We start from the raw sequence: 17,674 nt of genomic DNA, 5'->3' as shown, positions 1-17,674 counted from the left end.
GTGTGTGATTCTGGTTTGAATCTGAATAGATTCCTTCCTTGTTATCTAGGCTCTTCAGCATAAGCCTGTTATGTTTCCTTGTATGGTTTCCCTTGTTACCTTTCACTGTTCAGAGAGCCGGTTGTTGCCAGCCCACCTGCTTTCCTTGATTACTTTGCTTCCACAGCCTAGCTGTTTTCCTTGATTACCTTGCTCCCGTGCAGTTGGGTGTGCTCTGTCTCTGCCTGCCTTTGCTTTCCCTACCCAGCTGTGTGCTGGCTGAGTACTAGTAAGAACACTGTTTGTTTTTCCCTTTATTTGCTTTAAACTGTTGACTGCAGTGTAAGCCCTGCTACTTTCTGACTTGTGTTTTAGAAGCAGCCTTTCCCTTTAGCCTGCTTTAACTCTTTGTCTGCTGTGTCTGTCTCCTGATTCATGTGAGCATTGCTCCTTATCTTATTTGTGGATGTAAAGGCAGCTTTCCCTGTTTGCTTACTTTTTCCTTTGTCTCTAGTGTCTGTTATTTGAGTGTGCGGCACAGCCTTGTGTATTCTTATGACTGGCTTCCCTTTACCTTTGAGTCTTGTATGGCCAGCCTTGTGCATTCTTATGAGTGGCTTCCCTTGACCCTTGAGTGCTGAGTGGATGAGGCTTGGTATAGCCTAGAGTGTTCCTATGAGTGGTTTCTCTTTTTCCTTGAGTGCTGCATGGCACAGCCTGGTGTATTCCTGTAGGTGGCTTCCCTTTACCCTTGAGTGCTGTATGGTACAGCCTAGAGTGTTCCTATGAGTGGCTTCCCTTTTCCCTTGAGTGCTGTGTGTCATGTCCCACAGCTCCCTTGGCAGGAAGTATCCATGGACTTTGTTACTGATTTACCACCTTATGGCCCATTTCATTCCCATTAAATCTCTCCTCTTAGCCGCTACTCTTGCCAAGAATTTCATCCAGCATATTTTTCGTTTACATGGCCTACCTCTCCGGATCATAAGTGATCGGGGGTCTCTATTCACTTCTAGGTTCTGGAGAGCACTGTGTTCTGCTTTTGGCATCACCACCCATTTTTCATCCGCATACCACCCACAGACCAATGGAATGGTGGAACGGGTCAATCAAACTCTCAAGACCTTCCTGCGAATGTATACTAATAACCGACAGGATGATTGGTCCACATTACTCCCCTGGGCAGAATTCCCCTATAACAACGGTCTCCAAACTGCCTCTCGTACGTCACTATTTTTTACAGTATACGGGCACCACCCACGACTACCACTTCTGATCCCTCAGACCCAAGCCTCACCTCAGCTCCAACAGACCCTCACTGATATCCAGGACATTTGGAGCAGGATCCAACAACATCTTCAGCGAGCCGCTGCTAGATACAAGCTTTTCGCAGATCGTAAGAGGCGGTCTGCTCTGACCTTTTAATCTGGACAAAAAGTTTGGCTTAGTACCAAATACTTGAGACTCCGATTACCCTCCTTCATGTTTGCTCTCCGATACATTGGACCCTTTTCAGTACGATCTCGGGTGGGAGTCATCACTTATCGTCTCCAGTTACCAGGTAATCTCAAGGTCCACAACGCTTTCCACGTGTCCCTGTTAAAGCCATTCTTGACCTCGAAATGGCACCCAGAGCCAAAGAAGATCATCGTTCTTGATTCCGAGCCGGATCCTGAATTCGAGGTAGATGAGGTTCTGGACTCCAAACGTCAAAGGGGACGGCTGTTCTATTTGCTATCCTGGAAGCACTTTGATCCCGAGGATAATTCCTGGGAGCACGCTGCCAATGTCCATGCACCTGAATTGATCCAGGAGTTCCATACTCGCTACCCATCCAAACCTGGCCCTAGGCAGAGGGGGGTACTTAAGGGGGGGGGTACTGTCATGTCCCCTACCTCAACGTAAGCAGCATCATTGGGCTGCATAGGGTCCCGACAGGCACACTTGACTGGCACAGCCCTGAGCCATGTGTGTGTAGTTCTTCTCTGGCTGCAGGCTCCTTGATTGGTTTGCTTCCATGCACCTGGCTCTGCTCTCTCTCTGCCTGGCTTCCAGGCTCCTTGATTGCTTTGCTTCCACCCACCTGGGTCTGCTCTTCCTCTGCCTGGCTTCCCTTGCTTCTCTCCTATTGGTCTTCCGGTTCCTCCTTCCTCTGCTCGTGTCCTTGGCTACTTTTGTAATCTTGGCAAGTTTCGCCTGTCACAACACCGTCTTACTGTAACCCTGTGCAATCTTTTCTAGTCAGAGGCAGTTTATGATTTTAAAGTCTTTCTGAGGCCTAGCTGGCAACTGGAAGTCTCTTGACCTGTTTTTCCCAAGTAAGTGACAGCCATTTTCTACAGTCCCTTCTCCCTGCTGATGTCAGACGCCAGCACTTTATGAGCTGAGCTCACCCTAAACTCCTTGCTTCGGCTTCTACTTTGGTAGGTGTTACTTGCTCGGTAGTGTGCTTCTCCTCTACTTTGTTCTTAGTTGCTGACTTAGCCTGTACCTGGATTACTCTTTTGTCTGCTGCCTGCCTACTGACTCTGCCTGTACCTGGATTACTCTTGTGTTTGCTGCCTGCCTACTGACCTTGCCTGTACCTGGATTACTCTTATACCTGCTGCCTGCCTACTGACCTTGCCTTTACCTGGATTATTCTTGTACCTGCTGCCTGCTTACTGACTATGCCTGTACCTGGATCATTCTCTTGCCTGCTGCCTGCCTGGCTGTCACGTTCATCACCCCGCTTCCTGCTCCATCTCGTAAGCCCTGCAGGCCATCTGCACCTAGGGGCTCAACCTCTGGGGAACAGCGGTCAGCGCAGGTGAAACTCGGGGTTGTCCGGCCGCCAAGCAGAACCTGGTCCGAGTACTGGGCTCGGCAGCACTCTACTTGGTACAAGGTCTGTCACTGTGTGGCACAGCCTTTTGTATTCCTATAGGTGGCTTCCCTTTACCTTTGAGTGCTTTATGGTACAGCATAGAGTGTATTCCTATAGTTGGCTCCCCTTTACCCTTGAGTGCTGTGTGGCCAGCCTTGTGTATTCCTATGAGTGGCTTCCCTTTTCCCTGCGTGCTGTATGGTACAGCCTAGAGTGTTCCTATGAATGGCTTCCCTTTACCCTTGAGTGCTATATGGTACAGCCTAGAGTGTATTCCTATAGTTGGCTCCCCTTTACGCTTGAGTGCTGCGTGGCCAGCCTTGTGTATTCCTATGAGTGGCTTCCCTTTTCCCCGAGTGCTGTATGGTACAGCCTAGAGTGTTCCTATGAATGGTTTCCGTTTTCTCTTGAGTGCTGTGTGGCACAGCCTAGTGTATTCGTATGAGTGGCTTCCCTTTTTCCCCTGAGTGCCTGGTGGCACACCCTTGAGTGGCTTCCCTCTTCTCTGAGTGCTGTATGGTACAGCTCAGAGTGTTCCTTCATGACTGGCTTCCCTTATCCTTGAGTGCTGTGTGGCACAGCCTTGTGTATTCCTATGAGTGGCTTCCCTTTTTTCCTTGAGTGCCTGGTGGCACACCCTTGAGTATTCCTTTGAGTGGCTCCCCTCTTCCCTGAGTGCAGTATGGTACAGCTTAGAGTGTTCCTTCATGAGTGGCTTCCCTTATCCTTGAATGCTGTGTGGCATAGCCATGAGTGTTCCTTTGTGTGGCCTTGTCTTGAGTTTTCCCTGTGTGCTTTCTGTTTGCGTTCTCTCTGTGAGGTTTCTGGTTGTGTTTGAGTGCTGCCTCCCTGTGTGGTTTTCTTATCTTTTACTAGTGGTTTCTACCATGTGAGTATAGTGGGGTTGTCTCTCCCCATTCAGTTTCTTTGTGCCTCTTTGTAGGGTCTTTTGACCCCTTGTTTGTGGCTCTGTTTAGTGCCATATGTGTGCACTGCTTGAGTAGTACTTGCTCAAGAGATTCCGTTCTGTTTCTTTTCCCTTCCCTCTGGTATGAATCGGTTCCAGTTTGGCCGTTAGGCCCGTATGCTTGGACTCTGTATGAGTGGGTTCCGGATCAGCTGTGAGGCCCGCCTGAGTGGTCTATCTCCCTTTTCTGGTGGTACTTGTTGCTTGCCTTGAGTGTGCTCTGTCTATTTGCCATGTCTGGTATTCTGTTTGTATTCCGTGCCTGGTTCGCCTCTGCTCTGCTCCTTTCTAGAGGACTTGTCTGCTGCAGCCCAAGGGCTCACCATCCCGGGTTCCGTGACAGATAGCACAGAGAAGCCATCTTGTCAGCAGCAGCTGGAATCTAAGGGCAGCAGGGCCCTAAGACAAATATCTCTACAACCACAGAGACTGTCAACAAACCCGCCAGTGTTCCCCAAAAATCTAAAGGCAGCAGGCATGAACATCCTTGTTACCAGTGTGGTACAGAGGACATTTCAAAGAAGATTGCCTGGATAATCCCAAGCCTGCACCTAAGCGGGCGGCTTTCATGGGTGACTCCAGTCCCACGAAGGAGACCCAGGTAGTTGCCTCAGCACATAAAGTTACTAGCCATTCACCATGCAAGGAAGCAGATGGGTTTCCACAACACTACAGCACCCCCAGTAACTGTGAATCAGACCCAGGTGGCTAGGCTTGTGGACACTGGCTCTAGCATGACTTTGTTATAACCAGAGCTAGGGCTGGAAGATGCTATTCTTCCAGGGCGCACTGCGGAGGTAGTGTTAGCCAATGGATCCAGAGAGACTGCACCCATTGCTTGTGTCCCGTCCCGGGCTCTTACCTGGCGGCCCGCAGTAGGGGGCGAGGACCAGCGGAGGCCGCGGGATCCGGGGCGGCGAGGAGGAGCCGCCGACAGGGCCGGCGCTGCCGCGGGCCGCTCCAAGGCCGGCGATCCGCGGGAGCAAGCGCCGGCCTCGGAGAAGGAGATACGCCGGCCAAGATGGTGGCGCCGGCGTCGTCGTCCTCCTCGTTGGAGAGGACCAGCGAACCAGCCCCGCCTACTCGCGCCGGATTGGCGCATCGCCCAGGAGACCCCGCCCGCCGGGCAGGTGGGCCAATCCAGGCCTCCTCTGCCTGCCTGGGCTAGGGGGATTGGCTCCAGCTGTTGTGAGGGGAAGGACGGGCGGAGGATTTAAACAACGAAACGGAAGAGGTCCAGTGCTTCCGTTTCGTTCGTCAGAAGCCGACACAGTGGATCCCGGAGTGTTGCCACTTCCAGAGACTGTGTTCCTCTTCAGCTAGCCGTCCTGCTAGCCTTTTCTTCAGTGTTGTATCTCCTGCTAGCCGTCCTGCTAGCCCTCCTGCGGAGACAGTGACTTCTGCTAGCCGTCCTGCTAGCCACCTCCAGAGACAGTGTTGTATCTCCTGCTAGCCGTCCTGCTAGCCCTCCTGCGGAGACAGTGACTTCTGCTAGCCGTCCTGCTAGCCACCTCCAGAGACTGTGTTCCTCTTCAGCTAGCCGTCCTGCTAGCCCTCCTGCGGAGACAGTGACTTCTGCTAGCCGTCCTGCTAGCCACCTCCAGAGACTGTGTTCCTCTTCAGCTAGCCGTCCTGCTAGCCCTCCTGCGGAGACAGTGACTTCTGCTAGCCGTCCTGCTAGCCACCTCCAGAGACTGTGTTCCGTTTCAGCTAGCCGTCCTGCTAGCCTTTCCTTCAGTGTTGTGCCTCCCGCTAGCCGTCCTGCTAGCCCTCCTGTGGAGACAGTGACTTCTGCTAGCCGTCCCTGCTAGCCACCTTCAGAGACTGTGACTTTTGCTAGCCGTCCTGCTAGCTCCCTTCAGAGACTGTCTTCTTCAGCTAGCTGTCCCTGCTAGCCACCTTCAGAGACTGTGACTTTTGCTAGCCGTCCTGCTAGCCCTCTTTCAGAGACTGCGACTTTTGCTAGCCGTCCGGCTAGCCCTCTTCCATAGTCTGTGCTACGTGCTGGCTGCCCTTGCCAGCTATCCTCCAGTGACTGTTCCCTCTCGGAGAGCTAGCCGCCTCTGCTAGTCCTCCCTTAAAGACTGCGTTCTGACTACCATCCAGGTCAGCCGTCACCCCGCGGTTCCAGCAGTCCTGCTGGCCGCCTGCAGCTGAGGGCTCAACCCTCGGTGAACGGCGGTCGCCGCGGGTGAAGATTCGGGGTGCTCGGCTGTCCTCTGGGGCCTTGCGGGGCCTTAGGGAACCTGAGAGCTCACCAACAGAAACAGAACAGGACAGCTTGAGTATTCCTGGAGTGGGGTACCAAACCTGGATACAAAGAAGTAGGAACAATGAAAAATATGCCGGTACAAATGCTGTGTGGGACCACCATGGGTCCAATGAACATTACCTTTGATAGCGGAGTTAGCATTTCCGCTATGGTGACCTGTAGTCAGGTCTGGGCAGCCCAACACGCAGAAGCAACAGAGATCACCTCTCCAGTTCCAGATTCTGGGCCTGTCCAGGTGGAACCAATTGACCAAGTGACAGGAGGAAGCGCTCCAATGCTTCCAGCAGCACCAGTTCCTGATGTGACAGAAGAAGGCTGATGATGTCACAAGTAGGAAATGAAGCAGAAGCAGGAAGACCAAAGCGAGGCTTGGCTTACAGGAAGAACAACAGGAAATGAAGCAGAAGCAGGGAGACCAAAGCGAGGCTTGGCTTACAGGAACAACAACAATAGGGAAAAAGGCAGACTGGAGAGATCACAGAGCTAGATACAGACAAACAGTAGGTCTGAACATAAGGGCACGGCCACAACTGTGACACAGTTCCAGCACCTGAATAGTCTTCCACATGCACTCCCGAGCACCATCTTCCGAGGTGCTCTTTACCAGCCAATATTCTAGATAAGGGAACACATGCACTCCCAGCCTGCATAGCGACGCTGCAACTACCACTAGGCATTTTGTGAAAACTCTGGGAGCTGATGCTAGGCCAAAGGGCAGCAAGCAGTACTGGAAGTGCTGCATTCCCAGCCGAAATCGAGGATACTTCCTGTGAGCTGGAAGTATTGGAAAGTGGGTGTATGCATCCTTTAAGTCCAAAGAGCATATACAATCGTCTTTCTGAATCATGGGAAGAAGGGTGCCCAGGGAAACCATCCTGAACTTTTCTCGGACCAGGAGTTTGTTCAGGGCCCTTAGGTCTAGGATGGGACACATTCCCCCCTGTTTTCTTTAGCACAAGGAGGTACCTGGAATAGAATCCCAATCCTTCTTCTCCTGGTGGAATGGGTTTGACCACATGGGCCTTTAGAAGGGCAGAGAATTCCTCTGCAAGTACCTGTTTGTGCTGAGAGCTGAAGGAATGAGCTCTTGGTGGGCAATTTGGAGGTTTGGAGTCCAGATTGAGTGTGTATCCTAACTGGACTATTTGAAGAACCCACCAGTCGGAGGTTATGAGAAGCCTCCTTTGGTGAAAAAACATTAACCTCCCCCTGAATGGCAAGTCGTCCGGTATGGACACTTTTATTGTGGCTATGCTGTCCTGGAGCGAGTCAAAAGCCTGTCCCTTGCTTTTGCTGGGGAGCATTTGGGGCCTTAGGCGCACGCTGCTGACAGGAATGAGCATGCTGGGGCTGAGACTGCTGGTGAGACGTTTGAGTGTACCTAAGCCTAGAATGGGAATAGGGAGCACTCCGTGACCTACCAAAATACCTCCTGGTTGAGGAGGTGGAAGCAGAAGGTGCCTGGTGGGAGAGAGAAGCCATAGCATCTGTATGCTTTTTTTTTTTGGTTACATTTGTACCCCGCGCTTTCCCACTCATGGCAGGCTCAATGCGGCTTACATGGGGCAATGGAGGGTTAAGTGACTTGCCCAGAGTCACAAGGAGCTGCCTGTGCCTGAAGTGGGAATCGAACTCAGTTCCACAGTTCCCCAGGACCAAAGTCCACCACCCTAACCACTAGGCCACTCCTCCAGTATACCCCTATCACCGTCCTTTTCCCCCTAACACTTGGAATTTCAATCCACAATGATTCCAAGAGGTCTTTTGTTTCCTGCAGAATTTTCTATCTATTTGATTCAAGGCTCTCGTTAATATACAGTGCTACTCTTCCCCCATTCCGGTCCACCCTATCACTACGATATAATTTGTACCCCGGTATGACAGTGTCCCACTGGTTATCCTCCTTCCACCAGGTCTCAGAGATGCTTATTATATCTAACTAGTAAAAAAGGCCCGTTTCCGAAACCAATGAAACGGGCGCTAGCATGTGGCTTTTTTTGTGTGTGTGTGTATGTGTCAGAGTTATTTTGTGTGTGTGTGTGTGTGTGTGAGGGTGCGGTGTGTGTGCAGGTTGTTGACGTGTCTTTTTTTGTTTTGTTTTTTCCAGCGGTGGTTCTGTGCTCTCCGTGCTGCACAGATAATGATCCATTCTGCTGGGGAATGCTCCTCCCTTATTGTCACGTAGTTTCCTCTGATTGGTCCGTCTTACATTGCCTAGTGTTGCCTGGGAACGGTGTTGTGATGGTCCTTTGTGTTTCAGAATGTTGAGGGTGTTTTTTCTGATTGGTCCATCATGCGAGGGCGGGGCAGAGAGACACGGTCAGTGTTGTGGCTTCACCACCATGAATCCATGAACCCTTCAGGGAGTGACTGAGTGACTTCAGAACGTTGTCTTCAGAACGTTGAAGGTGAGTTTTATTATAGTAGATTCTTCATTCAGTGCAATATATTCCAATTCTCCCCTCTTATGTCTTAGGCTCATAGCATTTGCATAGACACTTCAAACTAGGCTTCTTATTCCTTATTACAGAATGTTGATTACATGACAGTATTAATTTACTATCCTTTGTCGTTTTTTAAAATTATTTTTATTTAAGGACATTGAATCTACTACAGTCTCTTTTTCATCCTCACTATCAATAAACACTGTCTTCCCTGTTTGGGAGATAGCTTTGCAAGATACCTTATTCCGAACCATACACTTTTGTGCGACTGTCGGCCTTCCCCCCGTTCCTAGTTTAAAAGCTGCTCTATCTGTTTTTTAAATGTTGATGCCAGCAGCCCTGTCCCATCCCAGTTAAGGTGGAGCCCATCCTTTCAGAATAGGCTCCCCCTTCCCCAGAATGTTGCCCAGTTCCTGACAAATCTGAAACCCTCCTCCTTGCACCACTGTCTCATCCACGCATTGAGACTCTGGAGCTCTGCCTGTCTCTTGGGCCCTGCGTGTGGAACGGGAAGTATTTCAGAAAATGCCACCTAGAGGATCTTGCTAAGGATGTAAAAAGACTTGAAGCAGTGCAAAGAAAAGTTACAAAAATGGTATGGGATTTGCGTTACAAGATGTACGAGGACATACTTACTGATCCGAACATGTATTCCCTGGAGGAAAGGAAAAACATGGGTGATATGATACAGACGTTCAAATATTTGAAAGGTATTAAAACGCAAACAAACCTTTTCCAGAGATGGGGAGGTGGTAGAACTAGCGAACATGAATTAAGGCTGAAGGAGGGCAGACTCAGGAAAATGTCAAGAAGTATTTTTCACGGAGAGGGTGGTGGATACTTGGAATATCCTCCCGCGGGAGGTGGTGGAGATGAAAACGAAGCTAGTACTGGGCAGACTTCTATGGTCTGTGCCCTGAAAATGACGAGGACAAATCAAGGTCAGGTATACATATTGTGACAAGGCTACATCCCAGAGGTACAAAATCCTGAACTACGTCTCCCAGAATGCATTGGCCGTCCCAGCAAGGGGAGCCCCAGGGATAGACAAGATGGGTATATACCAACTCTGACCACAAGAGGGAGGGAGAAGGAAGAAGCCCAGTTCCCCTGGCTCCGTAATCAATACATCATGCCTCCCACCTGTAAGAGGGAAGAGTGGGGTGAGAAGCAGGAGGAGGAGGGGATGGATTGGGTGGAGGAGGGGGTTAAAGAGGCTGAGCAAGAAGCAGAAGGCAGGATGGAATGGGAGCTGGAGAGCCCTTAGGAAGGTAGCACCTGAAGGTGGAAAGCTATGTGTTTAAAAGTTTTGATTTAAAACCTGTTGTAAGGAAGAAGCCTGTTTTGATTAGAACTGTTTGCTGTGGGGGAGGGCAGAGGGCTGGAAGAGTTATAAGCCTGGTTCCCCAGCTGCTCCTGATTGTTGTGTAAGAACTGTGGGAGCTGGAAACCCTGTTTGGACAGGAGGGAACAATCCTGCTGAAAGGCCAGCACTGCTTGTGATACCTACTTTGAAAAGGAAGTATTTACAAAGGGGACTATTGCAGCCCTCAAGAAAGGGCAGAGACTTTGGATTGCTGGGTGAGGGGCAGCACAACCCTTCCTGGGGCAGCCCTAACCCAGGGCTGGACTGAAGCTTTTGTTTGTAACTTGGAAACAAAATAAAAAGAAAAGAATATTTGAAGGTATCTACTGGTGGAAATTTGTGGGGCTCGGATTAATCCTGGGGAGGAGACTTCCTTCCTCCCCCTACTGGCGCAGCGGTCCCGTTTACAATATAAAATAGCACATACAGTGAGTTTATCTTGTTGGACAGACTGTATGGTCCATACAGGTCTTTATCTGCCGCCATCTACTATGTTACTATGTAAGTCACTATGATTCTCTTCTAGAGCATCACCTCAAGAAAGTGAGAGAATCACAACACACAGCTTGTGCTCGGATGCAAGTTCACTATGAGACATATTTTCAAAGCACTTAGACTTACAAAGTTCCATAGGTTACTACTGAACTTTGTAAGTCTAAGTGCCTTGAAAATGAGCCACTATGTATCAGACCTACATAATAAGTTCATAGCGTGCTGTGCTGATCATGTTAGAAAACTTTTTTTAATGGAAAGAGATTTATCATTGTTGATGCCACTCCTGATTCCATTCACATTAAACAAACTAGTTTCATCTTAAGATATGCTCTTTTGAAGGAGGAAACTGAATTTCATAAGATTGAGGAAAGATTTATGGAGTTTGTAAACTGACATTGCCTATCTATTGAGGTTCTCGGAAAACACAAAATTCCTATTTCCGAGTGTTGGGGTCAGGGGTACGACAATGATAGCAACATGAGTGGAGCTTAAAGTGGCGCTAAAGCTCACAAATTAAGAATAAATCAGTTGGCTGAGTTTTCACCCTGTGCTTGCCACAGTCTAAATTTGTGGGAGTCCATGCAGCAGAAAGCAATATTCAGGTTGTGTCATTTTTCAGAGTAGTTGAAAAGTTATATTCTCTATTTGCCTGAAGTCCTCAAAGATGGGAAACACTTATGAAAGACAACAATGATTCATTGCATAGAATGTTGGATACCCGTTGGTCTGCAAGGGTTGAAAGCATACAACCTATAGCTGCACATCTGCCAGGTATTTTGAAAGCACTTGAAGAAATGGAAAGTCTAAACATTAGACCCAAGATGAAATTGATGGACTGCAGATATATCTGAAATCATGTCAATGTGTCCTTTTGTGCTCTCTCTGCCTTAAGATTTTGAAGGAAATAGATTACCACAACAAAGTGTTGCAAGCAAAGAAATGTTAATTAGAAATTGAAATAAAAATTCTGAACTTAGTATCAAACTTGAAAGTTATTAGAAAAAATTGGAGTGCCATTTTGAAAGAAACTGGTTGCTGAAAAAGTAGGTTTCAATATGGAATTTCCACAAATTAGAATTAAGAAAAGAAAAAGAATGGCAGATGAACCAGACCAATGAAATATATCAGAGGTAAACGAAAGTGATTATGAAGAGTGGTTAAAAAAAGGTCTTTTATGTTTTGATTGTGTTATTGCAAATGTAATGGTGAAATATGAAGAGTGTGTGAAACTTCATGAAATGTTCAGCTTCCTTTGAATGTATCTCTTCTATCTGATAAAGAAATAGAAGGCAGGTTTAAAACCTTTCGCTCTAAATACAGCGTTGATGTTTCTTCTTCAGCATTTTTGAAGAAATAAAACACTTAAAAGAAATTCATACAGCCAATATTGGAAATAACCCAATGGAGCCCCTTGAACTACTGAACGAGTTAAAGTGTTTGAATCTGTCCCCTCTGTTTCAAAATGTCTATACTGATTTACACATATTTTGTTCTCTACCAGTATCTGTAGCTCAAGCTGAACATGAAAAGAGTAAAAAGTATGCTTTGATCAACAATGGGACAGCTGAGATTCAGCAGTTTAGGCCTGCATGCCATAGAGGCTGAATTAGGAAGATGCATCAACTCTGACACTGTCATAGAAACATTTGCCAACAAAAAAGGTTGCAAAGCATTCCTCCGCTAGGATACAACCACAGCCTATCTTTACATAAGTATGTCAGTAGCCTGTCTCTAAGTATTCTATATAATTATTACAATATATTAAATTATAAATATTATCAAAAGATTACTTTTGACTGATGTGGGAAGGGGGTGCGGGGGAGGCCTTAAGACTGTCTGCCCCGGGCCTGGCTTTGTCTCTCGGTGGCCCTGGTTTCCAGAACTGTTGGCAAACTTTTGAAATTAAAAATGAGTCTATTCTTGTGTAGGTGTCATGAGGAGCAGAGTAAAAAAAAAAAAAAATCAAAAGAGGCCCTTTTACTAAAGCTTAGCACTTGCTAATGTCATTAGCACGCTGAGCTTTAATAAAAAGGTTCCAAAAGGTACTTACTAACCTGTAGCAGATGTTCTCAGAGGATGGCAGGAGACATCATCTGACAGAACCTGTGATGGAACGCTCTCCAACAACTATTCCAGAAGCTTTTTGAAGTGTCTCATTGTTAATGTGTATACTTTCCCACCTGCTGCTGTGGCACAGCACCAGATCAGTCTAGTATGGATAGATGAACTGGCAGGAGTAAAATATAGATGGAAAAATTTATGCTAAATTATTGGCTAACAGACTATCCCAATATATTTCAAAATTAGTTGTAACAGATACTCCTCGAACAATATAAGACTCTGTCTTCAATTATTGCAATACTCAGGACACTTGCCTGATCCAGCCTTCTCGGTGTCTCCTGATGCTGAGAACGCTTCTGACAAAGTTTAATGGCAATATATGTTGAGTATTGAAAAAATTTGGTTTTGGTCCTAAATTCTGCCACATTGTTAAGGTCTCTTTATAGTAACCCTTCTGCTTAAACCAGAAAGGGGTACCTGTCAAGGATGCTTTTATCGACACTCTTACTTGACTTAGCATTGGAACCTTTGCTGCTAGCCATAAAACAAAATGCTAATATTTATGGAATCCAGCTTAATGACCATAAATATAAATTATCTGCGTATGCAGATGATGTTTTATTATACAATAGCCAGACAAAACCATTCCATCATTACTTAACCTCAGACAAGTTTGGTACCTTCTCTGGCTATACAATTATTTATTTATTACATTTGTATCCCACATTTTCCCGCCTATTTGCAGGCTCAATAACTGCTCTAAGTCAGAAATTTTGCCCTTCAATGTCCATGCCACTAAAGGGCTGGTACAATCAGTGCTTTTTTTGTGCCAGTAATCGCAGGTACAGCGTACCGGCACCTTTTTTTCCCTAGGCTCACCTACCTGCCCTTAGCTCCCCAGCCCTGCTTTCCATTCCTGCCACCCGCGACGCCCCTTTTAAGCCCCCGTCGCGTTCCAGCACCCTAGCCCGCACTTATCTTCCAGACAGTCCCACCCCCCCGCGTCGCATTTAAATCTTTTATTATTATTTTTTAGGTGAAGTCGCAGCACCGGCGTTAGAGGAGCAGGCTTGCCTCCTCCTGCCTTCCCTTCATTCCCTCTCAGTGTCCCACCCTTGCGGAAACAGGAAACTACGTCACAGGAAGGCGGGACACTGAGAGGGAACGAAGGGAAGGCAGGAGGAGGCGAGCCTGGTCCTCTCACTAACGCCGGCGCTGCAAATTCACGTAAAAAAAAAGATTTAAACGCGTCGGGGGGGGGGCAGGTGGAGGCCTGGGGCGAGTTACTGGACATGGAGGGGAGGATAGGAGACAAAGGAGAATCTCTGGACATGGAGAGAAAGGCAGGGGAGAATCGCTGGACATGGAGGGGAGAGAGGAGAATCGTGGGACACAGATGGGAGGGCAGAGGAGAATCTGGACATGGATGGGAAGAGAGGGCAGGGGAGAGAGCAGAGTTTCTGGACATGGATGGAGGGAAGGTCAGGAGAAATGCTGGACATAGATGGAGTAGAGGGAAGACAGGAAGGAGATGCACATGGATGGAGGGGAGAGAGGAGAAATGCTGGACATGGATGGAGTGGAGGAGGGAACAGAGGAGAAATGTTGGAGGGAAGGAAAGAGATGTACACGGTTGGAGGGGAAGGGTGAGAGGAGAAATACTGGACATGGATGGAGGGGAGGGAAGACAGAGGATGTAGATGCACATGGATGGAGTGGAGGGGGAGAGGAAAATGCTGGACATGGACGGAGGGGAGGGAAGACAGAGGAGGAGAAGCACATGGATTTAGGGGAGGAGAAATTTTGGTTAAAATCAGCCAAACAATTAAACCAAAACAACACAGACCCAAAAGGAAAGGGATTGATACACAGGCAAGTAATGAAAGCAAATGCTGTACAGATTAATGAGAGATTACACTGCACAGGTGAGTAATAATCAGTACTCTACAGTGTAATAGGAGGTATTACAACATACAGGCAAGTTATATTAAATACTACAATAAACAGAAGGCATTGTTACAGATGATGGAATGATTTGGAGGCTGATCACAGGAGATCGTTTTGTCTACATCCAGCCTTTAAAAAAAACTTTTATTTAGTTTTCAAACCATTATCTAATTGAAATGCCATTTGTTATCACAGATTTCTAAGTAAGTATCAACAGCCTACCCGCAAAACATTTTTTGCAATTATCCCATAGTTTAATGAAATTCCCCCTTCTGTCAAATATCCCCCTCCACCCTTCATCCACCCCATCCCTATACCTCAGCCCCAGCACAGGAGGCAAATTTCTTTCAATTGAAAGGAAACTTTGGAATGAGGGGGCATAGGATGAAGGTGAAAAGGGGTAGACTTAGAAGTACCTTCAGGAAATACTTTTTTAATGGAAAGGGTGGTGAATTTGTGAAATGGCCTCCCAGTGGAAGAGGTGGAGACAAACATTATATCTGAATTCAAGCAAGCTTGGGACAAGTACATTGGATCTCTAAGGGAGAGAGGATTGTATAGTGGTGGCATGGATGGGCAGACTAGATAGGCCATATGGTCTTTATCTGCCTTCATTTTTCTATGTTTCTAAAACTCCAAGGGGAGATAGATAAAGGAGGAGGGGTGGGCGAGTAAGGATATTCATCCTGCTGTACTTGAACACCTTAAATAGATAAGTAACCGTTTTCTTCTAGGACAAGCAGGATGTAAATATTCTTACTATTGGGAATCCATAGGTGCCAGGCTGCCATAAACAAAAAAGGGAAAAATAACCCGGGTTGCAGCAGGCAAGGTCAGAAACATCTCAAACATATCATCTAAACTTGCTTTTATTTTTTTAAGGTAGTCTGGAACATAAGGCCCTAGGTGGTTGGAGCTGGATTGTAGACCCCAAATAGATTCTGAAACACCATCTGATCAAACCAACTGTTGCATTGGAAGTCCTGTTCCAAACAGTAGTGAGATGTGAATATGTACACTGAAATTCACATTGCAGCTCTGCAAATTTCCTCCAGAGGCTGAGCTCAAATGGGTTACTGACGTAGCCATAATTCTAACAATATGAACTGTGACCTTCTAAAATCAGCCCAGCCTGTGCATAAGTGAAGAAAATGCAGTCTGCTAAGCAATTGGAAAGAATGTGTTTGTTGATGACAACCCCAATCTTGTTTGGGTCAAAAGAAACAATAAGCTGGGTGGACTTTCTATGGGCTTTAGTCCACTCCAGATAGAAGGCAAAGGCTCTCTTGCAGTTCAGAATGTGCAGTGTACTTTCACTTGAATGGGTATGTATTTGGGAAAAAAAAATGCTAAAAGAACAATTGATTAAGATGGAATTCCAACACTACCTTAGCAAGGAATTTGATTCAAGTGCAAGAAAACTGCTATTGTAAAACTTTGAATAAAGTGGATCAGCTGCTAGATCCTGGAGCTCACTGACCCTGTCACCAAAAATAGGGCCTTCTAGATCAAGTTCTTCAGGCAACAGGTATCAAACAGCTAAAAAGGTGCTTTCATTACCTGAGTCAAAATATTAAGGTCCTATAATAAAAAGGATTTTAGAGATTGCTTTTCAACTCTATCTGCCTTGACTAACAAGTGCACTTGGGGTCTGTATTGTTGATTAGAAGTAATTCTGTTTAAAAATAATTGTTTAACTTTGTGTGAAAATAAGTTGGAATGCAGAAGATGAGACACAGCTCTAATTAATTTGGTATGTGAAGAGGAGGATGGTGCTTGTTTTCGAAGTTCAGACTGGCCACCTGAACTTGGAAACATGTGACCACATTCCCACAGTGTAGCTTGTTTACCTATTCTCAAGCATTCTGTAATTTTCCTTGGCTCTGAAAATAAGCTTTAGTTTAATAAAAAGGGGGGCTTGTTGCAGCAGAGCTTTGAGGCTCGTCTGTGGATGGATGCATCGTGCAGAAAAGACTTGTTCCTGGTCATAAGGAGACTTCGGGCTTTCGCTGCGGGCTTCCCGGCTGATGAGATAAGGGCGTGAAATTCCTGACCAGTGCTGTTGTATGTATAATATGTGTATATCTGTCTTATAGCTTTCTTTTAGTTAGATGATTTAATTATTGTATATATCTTAATCACTGTAGATTTTAGAACCTCTAATAAAGGTCTCATTTACCTAATACGAATCCAAAAGAATCCATAGTAATTATTGAGTAGTCTGTGTCATTGAGACAGTCTGTAAATCCATAGCAGGACAGGTCGCATGACACTGTAGGAAGCTTGATAGGAGACTTCAGTAGAAGCAAGCCCCTCATGAAGCAAAGAACTAAAGGCTGAGCAGAGATGGTTTACTCCAACTGCACTGAGGTGAACCCTTACTGAGTTGGTGTTAAGACAACTGCAGAAGGTATTCAAGCAGTTTTTGTGTAGGACGGAAAAAAAGGATCAAGGGCGTTGCTCTCACATCAGGTGGTAAACTTCTTCCTTTTGAACCCAAAGGACTTCCTAGTGGAATACCCCCTGGAAGTAAGAGAGAGAAAAACAGAAAAGAGAAAAAAATCCCTTATTGATAAGGATCTTGTATAAACTGACCACAATGAATTCCGTCACATGGGGTTCCTATTGAACAAAAAGGTGAAGTAAGTATCTAGTTAGTGATTAAATGAATACGAGTAGGTGATTTTATGTCACGTCTGTGGTCGTGACCCCTCTCAGACTTACCTTATTTCTGGGGGGTCAGCTTCTGAGCTGGCTTCTGTCTGTCCCTTCTGAGTTGGTTCTTTCTCTGTGTGCTGGCTGCTTCCAGCGTGGCTCTAATTACCCCACTATACTGCACCTGTGTGTGTTGCCTGACTTAGCTCTGTCTCTGTGTGCTGGCTGCTTCCAGCATGGCTCTGATTGCTCCACTGTGCTGCACCTGTGTATGCTTCAGTATGCTTTCTGCCTGCTTCTTGGTTTGTGCTCTCCTCGCCCTCTGGTGACCAGAACCGGTGGCTGCCATAGACTGTCTTGCTGTCTCTACCCGTTCCAGGCTTCAGCTCAGTCCGGTCCGATCTTCCAGGCTGCCAGACTTGTCTTTCTTGTTTGTGCCTGCACAGCACCCATAGCTGCCTTGTGATTGCTGCAGCTGAGTCTCAGCTGCTGCTGGGCTTATTAGCCATTTGGAAACTTCTGTTTGCCTTTGCATTGCCTAAGGTCCCTGGTATGCTGGTGTGCGCTGTGCACTTCTGCCTAGTCCAGTTTATTGTCTGAGTTTCTTGTTTCTAGTATAGTC

The 17,674-nt window shown here is 46.8% G+C and overlaps 1 long non-coding RNA gene across 1 annotated transcript in view; it reads right to left on the bottom strand.

Moving 5' to 3' along the window:
* Nucleotides 1-17,125, bottom strand: part of LOC115479229 — a 28,915-nt gene extending 11,790 nt beyond the window's left edge. Inside the window, exons 1-2 of the long non-coding RNA XR_003943631.1 lie at nucleotides 16,577-17,125; nucleotides 12,444-12,616 (exon numbers count right to left, since the gene is read on the bottom strand). This is a non-coding gene — a long non-coding RNA (uncharacterized LOC115479229). The remainder of the gene's footprint in view (nucleotides 1-12,443; nucleotides 12,617-16,576) is intronic.
* Between the last annotated feature and the right edge of the window lie 549 nt (nucleotides 17,126-17,674).

Source organism: Microcaecilia unicolor, chromosome 10 (assembly GCF_901765095.1).
Source record: "Microcaecilia unicolor chromosome 10, aMicUni1.1, whole genome shotgun sequence".
NCBI classification, from domain to species: domain Eukaryota; kingdom Metazoa; phylum Chordata; class Amphibia; order Gymnophiona; family Siphonopidae; genus Microcaecilia; species Microcaecilia unicolor.
Note: the sequence above shows the minus strand (reverse complement) of the source record. Positions and strands in the feature narration are given on the sequence as shown.